The 18657-nt window shown below is 39.3% G+C and overlaps 1 protein-coding gene across 3 annotated transcripts in view; it reads left to right on the top strand.

Annotated features, from left to right (window-relative positions):
* The first annotated feature begins 4995 nt into the window (after positions 1–4995).
* The window catches only part of WWP1 (WW domain containing E3 ubiquitin protein ligase 1), a 112515-nt gene continuing 98853 nt past the window's right edge, over positions 4996–18657 (top strand). For 2 of the 3 annotated variants that reach the window (XM_027089767.1, XM_027089768.1), the window contains exon 1: positions 4997–5103. The gene's annotated coding sequence lies outside the window, so the exon portion shown is untranslated. Of the gene's footprint in view, positions 5104–10813; positions 10965–18657 lie in introns of all 3 variants that reach the window. The other variant, XM_027089766.1, reaches the window with a different exon arrangement.

Below are 18657 nucleotides of genomic sequence, written 5' to 3'. Positions count from 1 at the left end.
TCCCAAAGACATTCTCTAGAGCAAGCAATCTGAGAGGGCAGGGTGCAAGCTACAATGACTCTCGTGACCTAGGCTTAGAAGTCACATGCCATCACTTTCACAATTCCTCTTGGAAAATCTGACATGGGTCTGCTCTAAAGGGGAGGAGACTGTATAAAAGTATAGACACTGGAAGGCCAAGATCAGTGGGGTCCTTCTTGGAGGCTGACCACAGCAAGCCACATTCTGAGAGAAAAGATTCACAACAAATGTATCTGACAAAGCATTGGTATATAGAACACACACTGAAGAGACAAAAACAATTTGAAATGGACAAAACATTTGAACAAACACTTCACAAAAGAAAATATACAAATGAGCCATGATCACATGAGAAGATGCTCAACATCATTAGTTATCAGAGAAATAGAAATTAAAACACAGTGACTTACTGCTACACACCTACTAGAATGGCTAAAATCAGAAAGGACTGACATTACCAAGTGTTTGAAAGGAAATAGAAAACTGGAACTCCCACACATTGGTGGTGGGAATGTAAAATGGCACAACCACTTTGGAGAGCAGTTTGGCAATTTCTTATAATTAAATATATACTTACCATGTGACCCAACAATTCCATTCCTTGGCATTATTTACCCAAGAAAAATGAAAACATATGTCATCACAAAGAACTTTAACCCAATGTTCATAGAATCTTCAGTCTTTATAGCCAAAAGCTGGAAACAAATTAAATGTTCAGCAATAAGACAAATATAAAAAAATTTGGCAAATCCATACAATAGAAATAATAGTCAGCAATAAGAAAAGAAGCAACTACTGCTACACAGAACAACAGGAATGAATCTTTAAAATATGCTGAGCTGAAGAAGCCAGACACGAAAAAGTGCACAGTCTGATTCCATTTACACCAATCCTTTGAAAAAGTAAAGTTATTCTCTAGTGACAGAGAGCAGATTGGTGGTTGCCTAGGACCAGGGGTAAAACACGGTAAAGCAGCAACCAGATGAGCAAAGGATATGAAACAAGTGTATGTGAAAGAAAGAAAATTTAAGGTGCAGGGAAAACAGGTTAGTGAAGGTTTTCTCATCTTCAGTATTATTGCCATTTCGGATCTGATAATTCTTTGCTTGTGTGTGTGTGTGTGTGCGTGTGTGTGTGTGTGTGTGTGTGTGTGTGCTGGCCTGTGCACTGAAGGACGTTTAGCACTCTCTGGCCTCTACCCACAACATGCCAGTGGAAATCTCCCCCAGCTCCCTAGCTGAGATAATCAAAAATGTCTCACAACATTTACAAATGTCCCCTGGGATACAAGATAGTCCCCAGTTGAGAACCACTGGGTTAGTGTATTTATTATGTATTGCTGCATAACAAATTATCCCCCAAATTTAGTGGCTTAAAACAATGAACATTTATTACCTCACAGTTACTATGGGTCAGGTATTTGAGAATGATTTAGTTGGGGTTTCTGGTTCAAGGTCTCTAACGAGGTTGCAGCCAAGATGTCTGTATTATCCAAAGCCTGACTGAGGCTGGTGGATCCACTTCCAGGATTGCTTCATATACATGGAGATTGGCAGGAGGCCTCATATCCTTGCTGGTTGTTGGCAAGATATTCAGTTCCTTGCTATGTGGGCCTCTGATAAGGCTACTTGATATGTCTTCATGACACGGTAACTGCCTTCTTCAGAGCAAGTGATCTGAGAGAGAGTAGAGAGGAGCCACAATACCTTTTTAAGACCTGCTCTTGGAAAGTACATACTGTCACTTTTGCTGTATTGTACTCATTAGAAATAAGTCACTAGCGCACTAATGCCTTTCCTTATGTAATCATGTGTGGGAGAAGAGGATGAACTCAGAGTAATGGCACTGCAATCCTGTTTCTACTTGAGAGTAAAATTCTGATGAAAGAAAGGAAAATAAGTTGCTAAGTACAGCCCACATTCATTTGAAAGGGAATTAGACTCCACTTTTTGAAGGGGGGAGTATTGATGAAGTTGTGGGTGTATTTTAAAACCATCATAGTTGGAGAAAGATTCTTTAACAAATGAGCTGGGGGAGACCATGAGAAAGAAAAGGTAGATCATCACACCAAAATAAATCTGAAAGGATTAAATTATTTAATGGATAAAGCAAAATTATCAAACATGTAGAAAAAAGTAAAGGCAGATAAATAACATGACCTCAGGATGGCAATGAAGTTGCAAAGCAAAAAATAATAGAAGAAAACAAAAATGGAAAAGACTAATAATTTTATTTTGGATCAATGTCTACATTGTATAAAGCAACTTTTTGTGAATATCCTAGCAAGAAAATGGACAATGGACAAACAATGAGATACCATATTTGCCCTGTGATGAGAATATACCAAGATGAGAATATACCATGATGATTTTGGCACAGTGAAGAAGGACAATCACATATTCTCATATAGTGCTGTGGGACAATTGAGAATGACAATTATAATATCAGTAATTTATTGATCATGTGCCACATAGTTCTAGGTATTTTATTTGTAGCAACTCATTTTCTTTTAATGACAACATCATATGGTAGCATTATACCTATTTTCTGGTTGAGGCACAGATTAAGGACTTTGGCCAAACCTCATAGCTCATAGGTGGCAGAAGTGTTGACTTACCCAGCTGCCATGATAGGCACAGCGCCTCAGGCTCACCATACTTTTAGAGGCCCATAAAATGTTTTAATTTCTTTTAAAATCAGAAAGAAAAAAATGAATGCTTAGGTCAAAGAAAATGTTTTAATGTACAATATCAGTATGTTGTCTTTATAACAATTCAGTTATAAATATAATTTTAAATATTATTTTATGGAAGAAGAGATCCACAAAGTAAAAGTATCTAGGATCCATGAAAATAGGAATCTGGCCCCAGGTGGCAGAGCTGGGTTTTTATCCCAGGCAGTGTGAACCTAGGCCTAAGTTCTTCCTGGAAGGTAACTTGCCAATATGTTTCAAGAGGGCTAAAATTGTTCACACTTTCTATTACTTTTAAGGATGTAAATTAAGGCAGTAAGTAAGGACATGGGCAATGATGGATGAAAAGATATTTGTAATAGTGTTCATTTGAACACCAAAGAAATATTTAATAATGAAAGGCTGGTCCAATGTTTGCTGTCAACGTAAGGGCCTAGGTGAGTACAAGGAACTGCTGAATGGAGCTCACCTGAGGCAGAAACTGAGGACTTGGGAGAGCTGGAAGTAGAGCGGGAAGTGGGAGGAGGCATGTGTGCACTCTGCAGATGGAGTGCAGACCTCTGCTGGGTATGCATAGGTTATGTCTGAGAGTGCACTTGGGAGCATGTTCTTGAATTTATTTTTAAAGGAGTTGGACAAGCAAAAAGGTGAGGGAAAGGTTAGAGGAAACAGTACCCTTCAAAGTAGAGATGAGTGAGCACAATCAGGAACTCTGAAGAGTTTGTCATAACAGGAGAGACAGAGCATGTGAGCATGAAAGAAGCCTTGAAGACCATGTTAACTTTTGTCTTGAAAGCTCTGATGAGCCAATGAAAGATTTTAAGCAGTGGAGTGATGGGCTCAGATGTATGTTTTAGAATAATCATTGTGGATACAGTATGCATCAGACTCAGGTAGGAAGTCAGAGGGTAGAAGCTGATGGAGTGGAGAGGAAGAGAATGTGCATTTGCATTTATTCAGTCAAGAGATATTTATTGAATCCTACAAATACTCACGAATGCCAATGTTCTTGGTACACAATTCTTTCAAAGGTTTAGTTATGACGGAAGAAGAGAGAGAACTAGAAAGAGGTTTAAAGGCAAGGGAAAGTTTCATACAGAAAAGTCTTAAACATGATTATGCGGAAGAGTTGTACTCAACAGAAAGGATGAGGTTAAAGATATGCCAGGGAAGGCCTTACAGGAGGGAGCAGTCAGTGGAGAGTTTTGGTTGGAGGGGAGCAGGGACAGCCAGCCTGAGATAGAGGAAAACTAGTAAGCTTGGGTGTGGGTGTAGGTAATTTGTGGGGTTTGGGTGAAGCATCTGGCAAAAATTGTAGAAATCCATGCTGGATGACCTTTTTTATCTCTCTGAAGTAGAGGAACAGGTCATATGATGAGTAACGTGGTCGTTACTGATTTCTATTTGCAGGGTGGCCTTGGTTCTAAAAGCAAGGCACAGAACCAAGAGCTCTTCTCCAGGCTAATTGACTCATTTGTATAAATGGGGATAATAGGCCCTTCTTTATGGAACTGCTGTATTCATTAATTGCACAGACACATGCACTTGCTCAGTATTAGTTCTATCATTGTACTCTTGTGGGGTTGGGGTAGTGAACGTTTTGGTTACCAGTAAAAGTGACTGGAACTCTTCTGGTATGACCATCTGCTAAATGCAATTATTTACTCTTGCAATGGGTTGTAAGTCAAACACTCAGCTAGGTCAAGGAGTATTTATTAACAGCCTCCTTTTGCCGTAAAGCGTTCAAGAAAAGAACGCCAGTGCCTCAAGGACCTTACTGAAAGTCATGAGCGGGTCTGGCAGCGAACCGGAAAGTCAAGTCAGCAGCAACCACCAAGACTTACTGAAGCCTCTTCCCAAATCTCGGCGACGTCTCCTCCCCTTCCACAGGTTCAGGCCTCGCCCCCTCCCTCCCATTGGCTGGCTCTCCCCCTCCCTCGACCGCTCCGAAGACCCGGAGAAGCGGAGTCTTCCAAAGGCATCCTCGGGTCTCCCTCGATGCGCATGCTCGCGGGAAGCCGGATTCCGGGTCCGGAGTTGGAGGCTCTGGGAGGCCGCGTCGCTGAACGCGGGGTCGAGCCGGCAGGGAGGCGCGCGCTCCGGGCGCGGCGCGCTCCCGAGGAGGGAGGCGTGGGGTCGGCCGGAGGTGGCGCGTGGCCGGGGTGGGGGTGGGGGGAGGGTCGGGTGTCGGCGAGCGCGGCAAGCGGGTTCCGAGTGGCTGCAGGCGGCCTGGGCTGCCGGGGCCGACGCCTGGGTGGCTGTCGCCGCCGCGCCTGCTGCGAGATGGCGATCTTGGGCACGGAAGGGTGAGGGCGCCCGCCGGTGGAGGAGGCGCCGCTGCCGTGGCCGCCGGGCCGCCGGGCCGCCGGGAGCCGACGGCTTCGCGCCGGGTAAGGACGCCGCGGCGCTGGGCTAGGGGCTGGGGTCGCGGGCGGGGCGGGGGCTCCGGGGGCGCGGGCCGGGAGCCTCTGCGGCGGTGCCCTGAGCCCGGCACGGTCCGCCGCGGGGCGGGACCCTCCGAGGGCAGTCGGGGGCCGTCCGCGTCGCCCTGGCTGCCGACTCCAGCCCGGGGGCTGGGAGTTTTCTGGGGTAGGGTCACGGGTCCTGCCCCGAGTTGGCCCTGGCACAGGCCTGAGCTAATGATACTGGAGCGGAGAAAAGTGTTTCCGTGACTCGGCAGCCGCAGTTCTCAAGCTTCCTTCCCTTCTTTCAACCTTCCTTCCTTTCTCTAACACCTCTCCAAGAAAACCCTAATATATGGACTTACTCCCAGTGCCCTGACTTTCCCCGCAGTCCCACCGTCCCAAACCAAGGACTCCCCGCCTTAGAACGTCTTTTTCTGCCGTGTTTTTATCACTCCTGGTTCTTCACTGACTCTGCAGCCGCCCCCCCTACCCCCCGCCCAACACAACCCCCACCTCCACCTTTGTGACCTGGTAGATCCCAGTGACCTTGCAGTTTTCGCTAGTCCTTATCTAATCTGTGACTTGGACCTTCTCCTTTCATCCTTTAGACATTTAAAAAATTTTGTACTTTACCCGTTGCTTTTACAGGCTTTAAATGATTACTCTTGTGCACAGCCCTTTCTTTGCTCCATCAATACGGAGTTGAGCCCCCTTTGCTCCCGCGATTATATGAAACCTTCATTACCAAAGAAGAGAAGTATCTGTTATTTTGACATTTTTACTCTTCCAGGATAAAATATTTTCCAGGGGCTTGATGTGGCTTTCTTTTTCTGTTTGATTGGTTTTTATCTTTTTGTGTAGTTAGTGTGCAAAATGTGAGTTCCTGCCTTAAAATGTTGTTGGTAATAATAGTGTAAAAGAATAACGTCCAGAGTTATCTTCCCCCTCTTTGGTTTCTTTTGCCTGAAATACCTGGTGTACAGTTGTATGCAGGTTTGTGCAAGAGTTCATGCTTATGTATAAACCCACTTTACCTGTCTAGTTAAGTCTCTGTATGTATTATGCAAGCGAAATGGACCTTTTAAAGAAGAAAAGCATTCTTTTATTTATGTGACTTGTTTTTACTCATAAAATAGATAATTATCGGTGGCTGAAATTATCACTTTTCATAAATGGTTAATATTTTTAAAATTGAATACTTAGTGGCCAAGTATTGGAAGCTCTTCAAATTGAGAAGTGTAAAGTATGTGGGGGAACAGATCTTTCTGAAGTGGCTTATTAACACTTTAAAATAGTTCTTCCCTTCAAATGCAGTTATATGACCTATAACATAAGGGCTTTGAAAAGCAGTAACTAAAGGTTATGTTTTTGGAAGCCTGGTATGATAGAGGATGTTGCATGTAAGGTCTCTGCTTCAAGAGATAGTAATCTGCTTACCCCGCGAAGGCTGAAATTTCTTCTACTGCCTTACACAATTATTAAGCATCTACTGCATGACTGCGATGGATTTGGGGGAATATAAAGATGAGGGTGATAACAGTTTCTGCCCTCACAGACTAGTTAGGCAGGTAAGACTATACACAAATGCCTCATTTGTCTTTTAAGACATAGTTACGTTTCATACTGAATTCACATTCAGAGGATGTAGGGCTCACATCTCATGGGGGGTTATTTCATAGAGCTTCTGGTTTTTGAAATCTTTGGGTTGAAGTATGACTATAGACTTTCGATAGGCTGGGAAAGGTAATCCAGGCAGAGAGAAGGGACTAAGAGAGCACAGAGTTCATACATTTAGGGAGAGGCAAGTATGTTTGGATGGAATATAATGTATTTGTACCAGTATAATGGGTGGTAAAGCTTAAAGTAAAAATTTGGACCAGTTTATGGATTGCTTTTGGTGCTGGGCTTATGACCTTGGATTTAGTAGGCGATGAGGGTTATACAGATGATTTTTGAGTTGGGAATGAAACGATTAAACCTTTGTTTTCATAGGATTAATCTGGCAGCAGCTTGTAGTGTGAATTGAAGTAGAGGGAACCTGGAGGTAGAACGACTTCTTTCTTCATTGCTGTGGTCATAGGTGTGAGGGTCTGAACTCTGGAGGCAGTAATAGGAATTGAGGAAGGAATGGAGGAAGGAAGGACAATAGACAGAATTTGATGATGAGAGAGAAAATGAAGAAAGTAAAAATAACTGAGATTCTGGTCCAGGTTGATTGGGAGAATAGTGGTACATTTTGAGCAACATCAATTGGAAGCTTTATCTTCAGCGTATGTGTGGCACTTTACAGCAGTAGTTCTCAGCCTCTGGGGGATTAGTAACTCTTGGTGAAACTAAAGAAATCTGCTGGCCTGGAAAATTTCCATATGCACCTGTGCTTTGTGGATATAATTTTAGGAGAGTCTCTGGACCACCTAAATCTCATCCATGGAACCCAATGGGTTGAAGCAGTGCTTAGAATTACTGGGGGCCTTTTAAAACTATTGAACCTTCAAATGCTTCCATTTACCAATAAGAACCTCTGCTGTAGAGACATATTGTATGTACACCTAGAGACAATATCTCCTTAGACTTGTGTTGTGGTTTACAGCTTACAGAGAATTTTGACTAACTTATCTTATTTGCTATTCTATTACAGAACAGACTAATCCAAGAGGTTAAATGATTTGTCCCAAGCATTTCAGTTAGCAAGTGGGTAAAGTAGAATCAGGAGTTGATTGACAGTGATGGTTTTCTTGTATGGAGACATGTGCAACAGATTTACCATCAATTGGATGTAGTCACTGCCTTTAAGTGACCTCATCAGCAGGGACTAGATGATCCTGGGAGGTTCCTTTCAGTTCTTAACATTTTGTGATTCTTGGGTTTTAGATTTTTATTGGACTATCTGTACCTTTCTTGTTTTCCATGTGCAGGAGAACTGGTGAGGCTGAGGGATGAATTGGGTGTATGGAGAGTGGATAGAAATATCAGAACAGTCATGTTCTCATTTATTTCCTTTGTATCTCAGTTTGGATTGGAGAGGTGGGGCTGGAGGGGAAGTAAGTGAAATAAGAAACTTTAAGAACTTTTATCTTCTCTGTTCAGGTATTCCCTGAAACTACTTCTTCATTCAGGAACGCTTTATCAAGTAAAAAGTAAAACTTTACAGAATAATGAAGTGCAGAGACCTAGTCAGTGAATTTTTTCATTGGATTAAGTAGCTAACTCTGGTTAAATTATTACAGAGGAAGGCTGAGAACTACCGCTGTAAAGTGCCACACATACGCTGAAGATAAAAATTCCAATTGATGTTGCTCAAAATGTACCACTATTCTCCCAATCAACCTGGACCAGAATCTCAGTTATTTTTACTTTCTTCATTTTCTCTTTCATCATCAAATTCTGTCTATTGTCCTTCCTTCCTCCATTCCTTCCTCAATTCCTATTACTGCCTCCAGAGTTCAGACCCTCACACCTATGACCATAGCAATGAAGAAAGAAGTCGTTCTACCTCCAGGTTCCCTCTACTTCAGTTCACACTACAAACTGCTGCCAGATTAATCCTCTGAAAACTAATTATGATTAAAGCATAATTTGATTAGTAAACAGTTGACTTTTCTGCATCTATAGGATTGTCTTCCTGGTAGGGAACCAGAGCAGGTTATTACATAGTATCTGTTATAGCCCTAGAAAGTTTGATTCTGTAATTATTAGAAAGGCTAGGATCTTTTTTTACTCTTTCTGTAAAAATATGATGTACTTATAACAAGCAGTGGAAGGCAATAAATTAGCCTTAATAGTGGTTTTTGAAGTAACCAGTTACTAATACATAGTGGAGAGAAAATGTCTAACAAAAAGCACATACATAGATGATTTTTTACTCTTTGCTGGCGTTAAGAAGAATATCATATTTTATATATTACAGTATATTACACTTTTTCAGCATGGTTGCATATATGTCATCATTTGATTCTCATGAAAATTGATCAGTAGGTGTGTAAGGAGATAATTCCTTTTTAGATGAAGACACTGGAGCTCAAAGAAATTAAAAAATGTAAAATTTCCAGGGTATATGGCTAGCAAGTGGCCAAAATTAGAACTAGAGCTAAAACCTATTTTTTTTGTTCCTGAGTCAGTATTCTTTTCCCACCAACTCTTCATCTAAAATGGGAATTTAACTGAAGGCTCTGTGTGAGAAGTTTGAATTTACCTGTTTGGAATCTGTGTTAAACTTTTTTACCGTGTAGATCTGAGCTTGTTTATTTCCTCCTTTGTGTGAAAATGGTAACCTCATTGTAGTGGCTATCGGTAGGTAAATTTGAAAATTTTAAGTATTTATCACAGTTATCCTCCTATCAAGGAAAAAGCAAAAGGTGATTTCTTGTCTGCAAAAGTACATTGGTGAAATGTAGGGATTAATACCCTTTTGAAAATTTGTTGATTTTTAATTCAGGTGTTTTTACAGATGGAGTTTGTTCGTTTATAAAAGTTTTGTCTATGAAAATTTGTATTTTTGGAGCAATCAGGATCTGATTTTCAAAAGTACATATCATGATATTCCGTGGTTTTTACCAGTACATAAAAAGCTTTATCATTTAAAAAGAAATTTACCTTAAAAAGCTCTTAGTATACATTTTAAATTCATATGTTTAAATGACTTTTTTTGGAGTATGTTTTGTAAAACTATTTGTCAGATAGTTCCTAAGGTATAAGAAAGACCAGCATCTGTCTTGATGTTTCTTAAATCATTTGTTCATAACCCATTGTGGTGTCCCTGCTGCCTGTCATTACACCCCTCCTTTTTTCCTGGATTTTGAACAAATTAGGCAAAAAGACAAGGAACCAGGTGAGCATTGTTTTGGTTATTTATTGCTGTGTGACAAAAAAACCTGAAACTAAGTGACTTAAAACAACCAGGATTTTTGGCTTTTTGTTTTGTTTTGTTTTTGGCTCACAGGTTTGCTTTCCTGGGCTGGGCTCATTTGGGCAGTTCTGCTGGTTTTGCGGGTGGTCACTTTAATAGCTGGCTTTCAGCTGCATGCTAGTCTTCTCTCTCTTTCTTTCTCTCTTTCTCTTTCTCTTTCTCTTTTACCACATAGTCTTGTCTCAAGGCCACTTCTCTCCATGTGGCCTTTCCAGAAGGATTGCTGGCCTTACATGGTGGCTTAGGGCTTCCAGGAGTGCAAAAACAGAGGCAACCAGGCCTTCTTAAGACATAGGCTTGGAACCAGCATAGCCTCATTTCTGCCACATTCTGTTGGTTAAAGCAAGTCATGGGTCTAGCCCAGATTCAAGGGAAAGGGACTAGACAAAATATCTGAATCCCGGGATTACACCACACAGCTGTATTACCCCAAAATGGGGCTTCTGGAAGAACTGTTTTGGAAGCTGAGACTTGAGCTGCCTGGTACTTTTAGTACTTTGAGTCTAGGCCTGTCAGAGGGAAAGCTGAATCTAAAGTGCAAATGATAGCATGTTTGGCTTATTACACAAATAGGAATAGTCAGCACTCCTGGGGTAGAGAAGAGGAGAAAGTTTTGGGTCTCTGGGGTTTGACCCAGTATGTTACCATAATGGGGCAGGATTGACTTGCCGTACTTGAGGGCAAGAAAAGTGCAGGACCCAGAGCCCAGGCTGCTCTGAAACGGTTCACTCTGGCCTTAACTAGCCTTGAGCAAACTGGTGCCTCACAAATAGTATTTTCTGTTTGCAGTGTCTGGGAAAGTTTGGGATAAGCCACCCTTCCTTGGGGAAGAGTCATTATAGTGGAGAAAATATTCTTTCCTTGTGGAGACTGGAATGGAAATCCTGTCTGCTTAGCGAAATGTAAGGAATGAGGCAATGCTCATCCTTCCCAGGAACAGGTAGGTTAATTGATTGCTAGCTGGTGTTTTCTCACCTATCGTTATCTCATTATCACTTTATCTCAGTAGTATCTTTTTTTTAGTGCAAGTTATATGCTGAATAATGTTATGGCTAACTGTGGCATGAAGAAAATGTGTGTTTTGTTGTTATTACATTATAGCTTTTGAGTGGAATAATGAATCAGTATATTACATTTAAAGAATTTAGGTGTAGATTTGGAGCACTTTTGAATTTTGAATAGATGAAAAGATGGGCCCCTGCCTCCTAGTGCAAAACTCTTTGCAGATTTCTGAATATAGTAGTATGTTGGCTGTTGTGGGCAGGACTTGGTGATTGAGTGTACTGAGAAACATTATTTATATATATAGGAGAGGCTAGGGCACAAAAAAAGGTGTAGATAGAGTTACCTTAAGATGTTTCTTCATGGCTCTCCTCCCTGCCCTAAATTACAGGAGTGGTTTAAAAATGTACTAGCATTAACAGAATTGTAGGTGTGATACCTTTTTAACTAAGGAAAACAAGATCTTTTGATAGCTGTTTAGTATACCCATAATTAGGACTACATAGGATGAGTAGAAGCAAACTGACTTGAGTCCTGACTTGACGTGGGATATTCCTGTTAAACCTTAGCTCCAACTTGCCAAGATGAACTGCTCTTTGTGTTTAGTTAGCGTGGGGAGGAGAATTAGTCAAATGAACTTGCTGTGTATAAATTAGGGCATACTTTATCTTAGAAGTAAATAAACTACATCGTTCTGCTCTTAAAGTTTAAGAATTAAAGACGTTCCTGCATGTGGGTCAAGAGCTGTAGCTTTAAAGCCAGGCACAGCTGACTTCTGTCAGTGGTGCTTAATAGCAGTGTTGCCTCAGTTTCTCTTCTGTAAAAGGTAAAGAATATCTTCTGTACTGGATTTTTGTAAGGATTCATTGAAAGAATGTTTTAAAGCAGAAAATGGGATCCCTTGGACATGAACAGCCCTTAAATCATTTTTATTGGTCTTAGTTCATTATTATTAACAAGTTGAAAATTCAAACAAGTAGTCCAGTTCTCTGTGAGCCACTCATTTCTCAAGGACAGTTGTAGTTTAGTTTGGCATGAGCAGAGCTGCATATCAAATCTCACCTCTTAGCTTAAAAAATAGGTTGCCGAAAGGTTAAGAATGTCTCTGAGAAAGATACTGACTCAACATGGCTGCAGTTATCAGCTGGTGATGGTTTGGCCGTACAGTCTGGGAACAAGAAATTGTTAACACCGTCATTGGATGAAATACAGGGTAGATAAGTATTTGTCAAAGTGCAGTCCCTGCATCATGGTCATCTGGGATATTGGTTAAACGTGTAGATTCTTGAGTACTCTTCAAGATCTATGGTATGGTCCTTGATAGTGGAGTTCAGGAGTCTTCATTTTTAGTAAATACCTCAGATGATTTTATACACATTAGTTTGAGAACTGCTGGTATAAACTGAATTGGTAATTTGGGGTTCTGGTGTTCTCTGAGACCATTTTTTAAGCTACACTGTTCAGTAAATACACATGTATAATGTAAATACAAAGGGAGCTTAACATCTGAACCTTTCAGATATTTAAAGAGGCTTAAGATAATTGCCAAGGACTTGATCCAAACTATAGAAACCTGATAGTTGGTGATTACAGTAAGAAGTAGGCAAGAGAAGTAACCCTGCAAGAGGCACCCATCAGGACTCCTTGTTCAAAAAATTACCCTATACTTCTACAAAATACATTTTTATGAGTGAAGATGTTTCTTTTTAAAAAACGCTTTAGCTGAAACAAATTAGATATTGGATTATTTATCTGATAATCTTACGCTTTTCACTTAAGATAAGCTACTCAGAAATTGAGATTTTGATTGAAGTGTGTCTAATTTGGTTGGATGGGGACCATGATCTGTCTCTTGTGGGGAAAAGCCATTGCTTAGAATAAGGATATTGATTTGAGAAGAAAGTCGTAAGAGAAGGTTTAAATTTTAGATCAATCAATCCAAAAGAAAAAAAACAAAACCTTGAAGCTTATTTTCTCTAACTTTTGCTTAGGACAGTGGTAGTGACAGCCTGCATCTACGTCACTTTAACCCTCAGTCCTGTGATCATATCTGTCATTGGAACGGCAGATCTTTAAATTGGGGCTGTACTTGGAAAAACTTAACCTATGTTTGTATCAGCCTTATTTTTATTGTGTTAGTACATTCTGTGGTAAAAAAAAAAACAACATGCTAAACCCATGATTCTTTCTAAATTTGAGTAGAAAGGATTAGTTGGCATTTGTTTGAGGAGCCTGTTGTTTTTGTTTGTTTTCCCTGACTGTGGCCAGTTCTTGGGGAAGAAAAGCAACAATAAACTCATCTCTTTTTGTCCTTCGAGCTGTGAAATATGGTGTTGATGTTTAGGTATGAATACCCAGAATGGAAAGTATACATCATACTCAGGAATTGCATTGTTCTACATTAAAACGTTTGGTAATTATAATTTGTTTTAAAACTTTCTTTGTGATTTAATTTTCCTGTGAACTATTAGCTGTTTAAGAGCTTAGGCCTTCAAGTAAGACAAGCCTAGACTTGATTTCTGGCACTTACTTATTGGCTAAGTGATCTTGGTAAAGGTAACCTTAGATTAAGCCCTAGTTTTATCATATGTAAAGTGGATATTCACATGTAAAGTGGTAATAATAATACCTATTCATAGATTTATTGCACGGCTTAAACCTAACACTTAGTATTGAGTAAATAGTCATTAGGATGGGTTTATAAGACCTTGTTTTTGGTGTCAGATGTGTTACAGAAATAATTCTTTTTTAAAATTTTAGAAACGTAATACACTCCACATTTTGTGTTACATAAAACCCCAATGAAGTCTTAGGGCAGCACTCTGTACTTTCCTTGGCAATTGTTTAATTATGGATAAATAAGGACAGTAAATAGTCACACATCTGTTCAGATGCTGCTGCCAAATGAGTTCAGGTCAGTTCAGTTTTTGTCACCGTATGAGTTAAGAAGGAGCTTTAAGTTTGTATAGTTTTTGGAGTTTTGGATTTGTGGATTGTGTCCCTGTGTTTTAAACTTGAGAAGAATTACATTCTAGGAATAAAGTCTTAGCTGTTTAACTGATTATCTCATTTTGGAAGGTTTCTGTGTATTTTGGATTCTAATATTTTCCTCTAAGAATGAGGATATCTGAAAGTTCATACTTAGCAGCCTGCTTTAAAATGCTTAGGAAGAGTATTTGTAAATAGTAAATTAATATTGTGTTCTGTTACTGGAGTAGCTTTAAAATATCTTGAAATTGTGTATTTACAACAAAGAATTTAGCAGTACTATACTCCTCTCAAGTGTTAAAATGTAATTTTTTAACATCTTTATTAGAGTATAATTGCTTTACAGTGGTGTGTTAGTTTCTGCTTTATAACAAAGTGAATCAGCTATAGATATACATATATCCCCATATCTCTTCCCTCTTGCGTCTCCCTCCCTCTCACCCTCCCTATCGCACCCCTCTAGGTGGTCACAAAGCACTGAGCTGATCTCACCGTGCCATCCAGCTGCTTCCCACTAGGTATCTGTTTTACGTTTGGTAGTGTATATATGTCCATGCCACTCTCTCACTTCGTCCCAGCTTACGCTTCCCCCTCCCCACGTCCTCAAGTCCATTCTCTACGTCTGTGTCTTTATTCCTGTCCTGCCCCTAGGTTCTTCAGAACCTTTTTTTTTTTTTTAGGTTCCATATATATGTGTTAGCATATGGTATTTATTTTTCTCTTTCTGACTTACTTCACTCTGTATGACAGTCTCTAGGTCCATCCACCTCACTACAGATAACTCAATTTTGTTTCTTTTTATGGCTGAGTAATATTCCATTGTATACATGTGCCACATCTTCTTTATCCATTCATGTGTTGATGGACACTTAGGTTGCTTCCATGTTCTGACTATTGTAAATAGTGCTGCAGTGAACATTGTGGTACATGACTCTTTTTGAATTATGGTTTTCTCAGGGTATATGCCCAGGAGTGGGATTGCTGGGTCATATGGTAGTTCTATTTTTAGTTTTTTAAGGAACCTCCATACTGTTCTCCATAGTGGCCGGATCAATTTACATTCCCAGCAACAGTGCAAGAGGGTTCCCTTTTCTCCACACCCTCTCCAGCATTTATTATTTGTAGATTTTTTGATGATGGCCATTCTGACTGGTGTGAGGTGATACATCATTGTAGTTTTGATATGCATTTCTCTAATGATTAGTGATGTTGAGCATCCTTTCATGTGTTTGTTGGCAGTCTGTATATCGTCTCTGGAGAAATGTCTATTTAGGTCTTCTGCTCATTTTTGGATTGGGTTGTTTTTTTGATACTGAGCTGCATGAGCTGCTTGTAAATTTTGGAGATTAATCCTTTGTCAGTTGTTTCATTTGCAAATATTTTCTCCCATTCTGAGGGTTGTCTTTTCATCTTGTTTATGGTTTCCTTTGCTGTGCAAAAGATTTAAGTTTCATTACGTCCCATTTGTTTATTTATGTTTTTATTTCCATTTCTCTAGGAGGTGGGTCAAAAAGGATCTTGCTGTGATTTATGTCATAGAGTGTTCTGCCTATGTTTTCTTCTAAGAGTTTTATAGTGTCTGGCCTTACATTTAGGTCTTTAATCCTAAATGTGATTTTCATCTGATTCTTACTGTGGATGTGGAAGTTTGCTTTGTATCACTTTGCAGCATGGGCATGTGATGGAAGTGCTTCTTAACCTGCTGTCCTCTGTATTGTTGTGGAAGTATGGTAGAAAAATGTTGGAGCTTCTCAGAGTAATTGAGAGTGTGACTGGGGTGGTGGCGGTGATGGGAGGGTGTTAGGAAGTTATCAGTTATTGGGCACTTTCTATATTCCATTCTAGAAATAGTTCTGATTTCCTAGAGTTGATGTTAGCACTTCTTTTCCCCTTCACAAAATGGAGTTGGTATTTACATTGCTCAGTAAGAAAACAGACTCAGAGAGGTTAAATACACCTGAATAGCAAAATTGAAGTTTGGACCTAGGTTTGTTCAACTCTCTTACATTACCCAACATGCTCTTCTCACACTAGGGATTGGCACTTTGGAGTTGAAGAGTTAGCAAATCTCCATGGCTACTTAAATGCTGGAAAATTAGAAGCCTTAATATATTTAGAAACAGTCAGAACATGTTTTGAGGCGAATGTAACTTTGGGTCATGCTATCCTAGTGACCAGTGCAGTGTAGAAAAGAGTGCTGGCCTTGTCAGCAGACCCAGGTTTGGCCTGACATTAAGAAGCTTTGTGTCCCTCAGTGAGTCTCGTAATCAGCTCTCAGCCTCATCTTCAGCTCTAATTAAAGACTCTGTGCTTTCTGCTCCTTCATGAGATGTAGCAAATACTGTGTATTTGAAGAATACCAAACCTTTAAAATTTTTGGATTTGAAGGAAAAAAGTCTGGTAAGCACATATTATATTAAATACCACACTTTGAAACAAATGACAGGTTATTTATGGAAATGTTTGTGTCATTTTGAAATATGAGATGTTACATGATGTAATTACATGAAATTTGATCTTTGCAGAGTGAGAATGTTATGTTGCCCTGGATGTTTTTCCCAGAATACATGGAAATGATTTATTAAACACAGCCTGAGCAGCCTACCTTCTTCATTGTTAGTGTGTTTATGCTTTTACACATTCGCTGTTTTAGATTACTTTCTCAACCTTCAGGAAAAACGTTTTCAATGACCTAGCTTACAAGCCCCACAAAACCACCCTACTCTGAAGTTGCTTAAGTGATAAAAGAATGGGAACATCAGATTGGTACAGCAAACTGCTTATTTTAAGGTTTGGGTTTAGCTCAGCGTTTCTTTTTTATATTCTGTGTTTGTAGCGCAAATGTAGTGAAAAGAGCATTGGCTTTGAGCCCAGGAGATCTGGATTCAAAATCCTGACTTTCACCAGTTTTGTGACCTTGGGCAATTTACTTACATTCCTGAAACCTCATTTTTCTTACCTGTTAGTAGAAATAATGACTCTGAAGGGTGATTGATAACATTAGAGATAGTTTTTTTGGGCAAATAATAGGAGCCAAATAAATGGTCACTGTGATTTTTACTATTTTTGGAGTCAGAGACCTGATTCAGATTCCAGGTTTAAGATTAGCCATGTTTCTGTGTCACTTAGGCACCACACGTAAGTGCTGCCAGTCCCAGGTAGTTACGCTCTGTCATCTTATTCTTCTGCTTAGGGAGTATTTACGCAGCTCTTTTTACATGTTAACTTAAGTTGATTCTGTAGGTCTGGAGCTCAAGTTTTAAGATGCTGTTATTTGATTTTTCTTTTTAATTGACATTATATAAGCACCACAGGAATGGGAAACCTTCCTTCTACTGATACTTGCTAAGGTATGGGGAAAATGACCAACTGCAAACATTTTCTGCGTGAAAAGCTTTGGTAATTTGCCATTATAAACATAATATTGTACATTATAAGAAATTGAGAAATTATAGCAAATTAGAAAAGAAATGATTTCATTTTCATTTTGCTATAGTTTACTTTTGTTGATGGAAATACATTTGAGTATCAATTCTTTTAAAACAGGGAAATAGGAATTATCTCTCTAAATTAAGAATAATTATGAAAAAGTCAATGAATAAGTAAAAATGTAATTTTTTTTTTTTTATGACCTGAGGAAGGAAGGGGATGGAGCAGAGAGGGAAGGAAAGATTCCTGTGATAAAAGACACAGTGATAGTGCCAGAGTCCTGTGTTTTTGTTTTGTTTTTAAGGACCATAACTGTTTAGCTGGAAAATTAGAACAGTTGCTGTTAAATTTGATGAATATATTTTCTTCCTCATTAATGTTTTCTATTAAATAGAGTACAAGCATTTTTTTATATCCTTTACTTGAAGTGGAGGAAAACTATTAATTTCATTTTTTGGAAAGTTGGTATTAAGTTATTCGATTATATTTTTAAAAGGTGCATTTTATGGAGCAACATCACCATCTTGTGGCCTTCTAGAATATTGTTGCCAAAGGTATGTTGTAAAAACTACAAGCGTAAATTAAATTGTTCTCTGATGTTGGCCAAGGGCTCAATCAGATTTGTATTCAGCAGTTCTTACTGTAAATGGGAGGTGGGAGTTAGAAAATAAAATGATTTGTACACTAGGATTTCAACTTTGTAAAAAAAAAAATCTGTATTGGAGGAAAATAATGGTACAAAACTGGAAACAGTTGTGAGTTAGGTTGATGCAAAGATTGTGGATGGTTGTTACTCTCACGTTTTCATGAAATATGCAGTGTTTATAGTCAAGCAGTTCTAAGCTAGAAAATATCAATATGTTCTGTCCTCCATTTCTTAATCAATAGGATTACCAAGGCCCAAAGAAGTTGAGATGCCCTGTCTCATTCAGCCATTTAGTGAGACTGTTATCTAGAGCAGTGTTTTCCAAGCTGGTGACTCTTGGAGGAATATTTTCTACCTGAATTTTTACACTTTTTTCCTTCATTTTGATGGTAGTTTTAAAAGAAAAAAAAAATCAATTTGAGAAGTACCGTAGTTCATTTAAAAGAGCACCTAAAAACTAAATGAGACTATTTGGTTTTAAGCCTGTGTTTACTTAGTTGTTTTTAAGATTCAAATCGTTGACAACAAGTATCCAAATATAATCATCTAAATAGTATTAAACACTCCT

The sequence above is a fragment of the Aethalodelphis obliquidens genome, unplaced genomic scaffold, assembly GCF_003676395.1.
Source record: "Aethalodelphis obliquidens isolate GAN/ISIS:26980383/991018 unplaced genomic scaffold, ASM367639v1 scaffold68, whole genome shotgun sequence".
NCBI classification, from domain to species: Eukaryota; Metazoa; Chordata; class Mammalia; order Artiodactyla; family Delphinidae; genus Aethalodelphis; species Aethalodelphis obliquidens.
The sequence above is the reverse complement of the archived record's forward strand: the minus strand, read 5'-3'. Positions and strand labels throughout refer to the sequence as shown.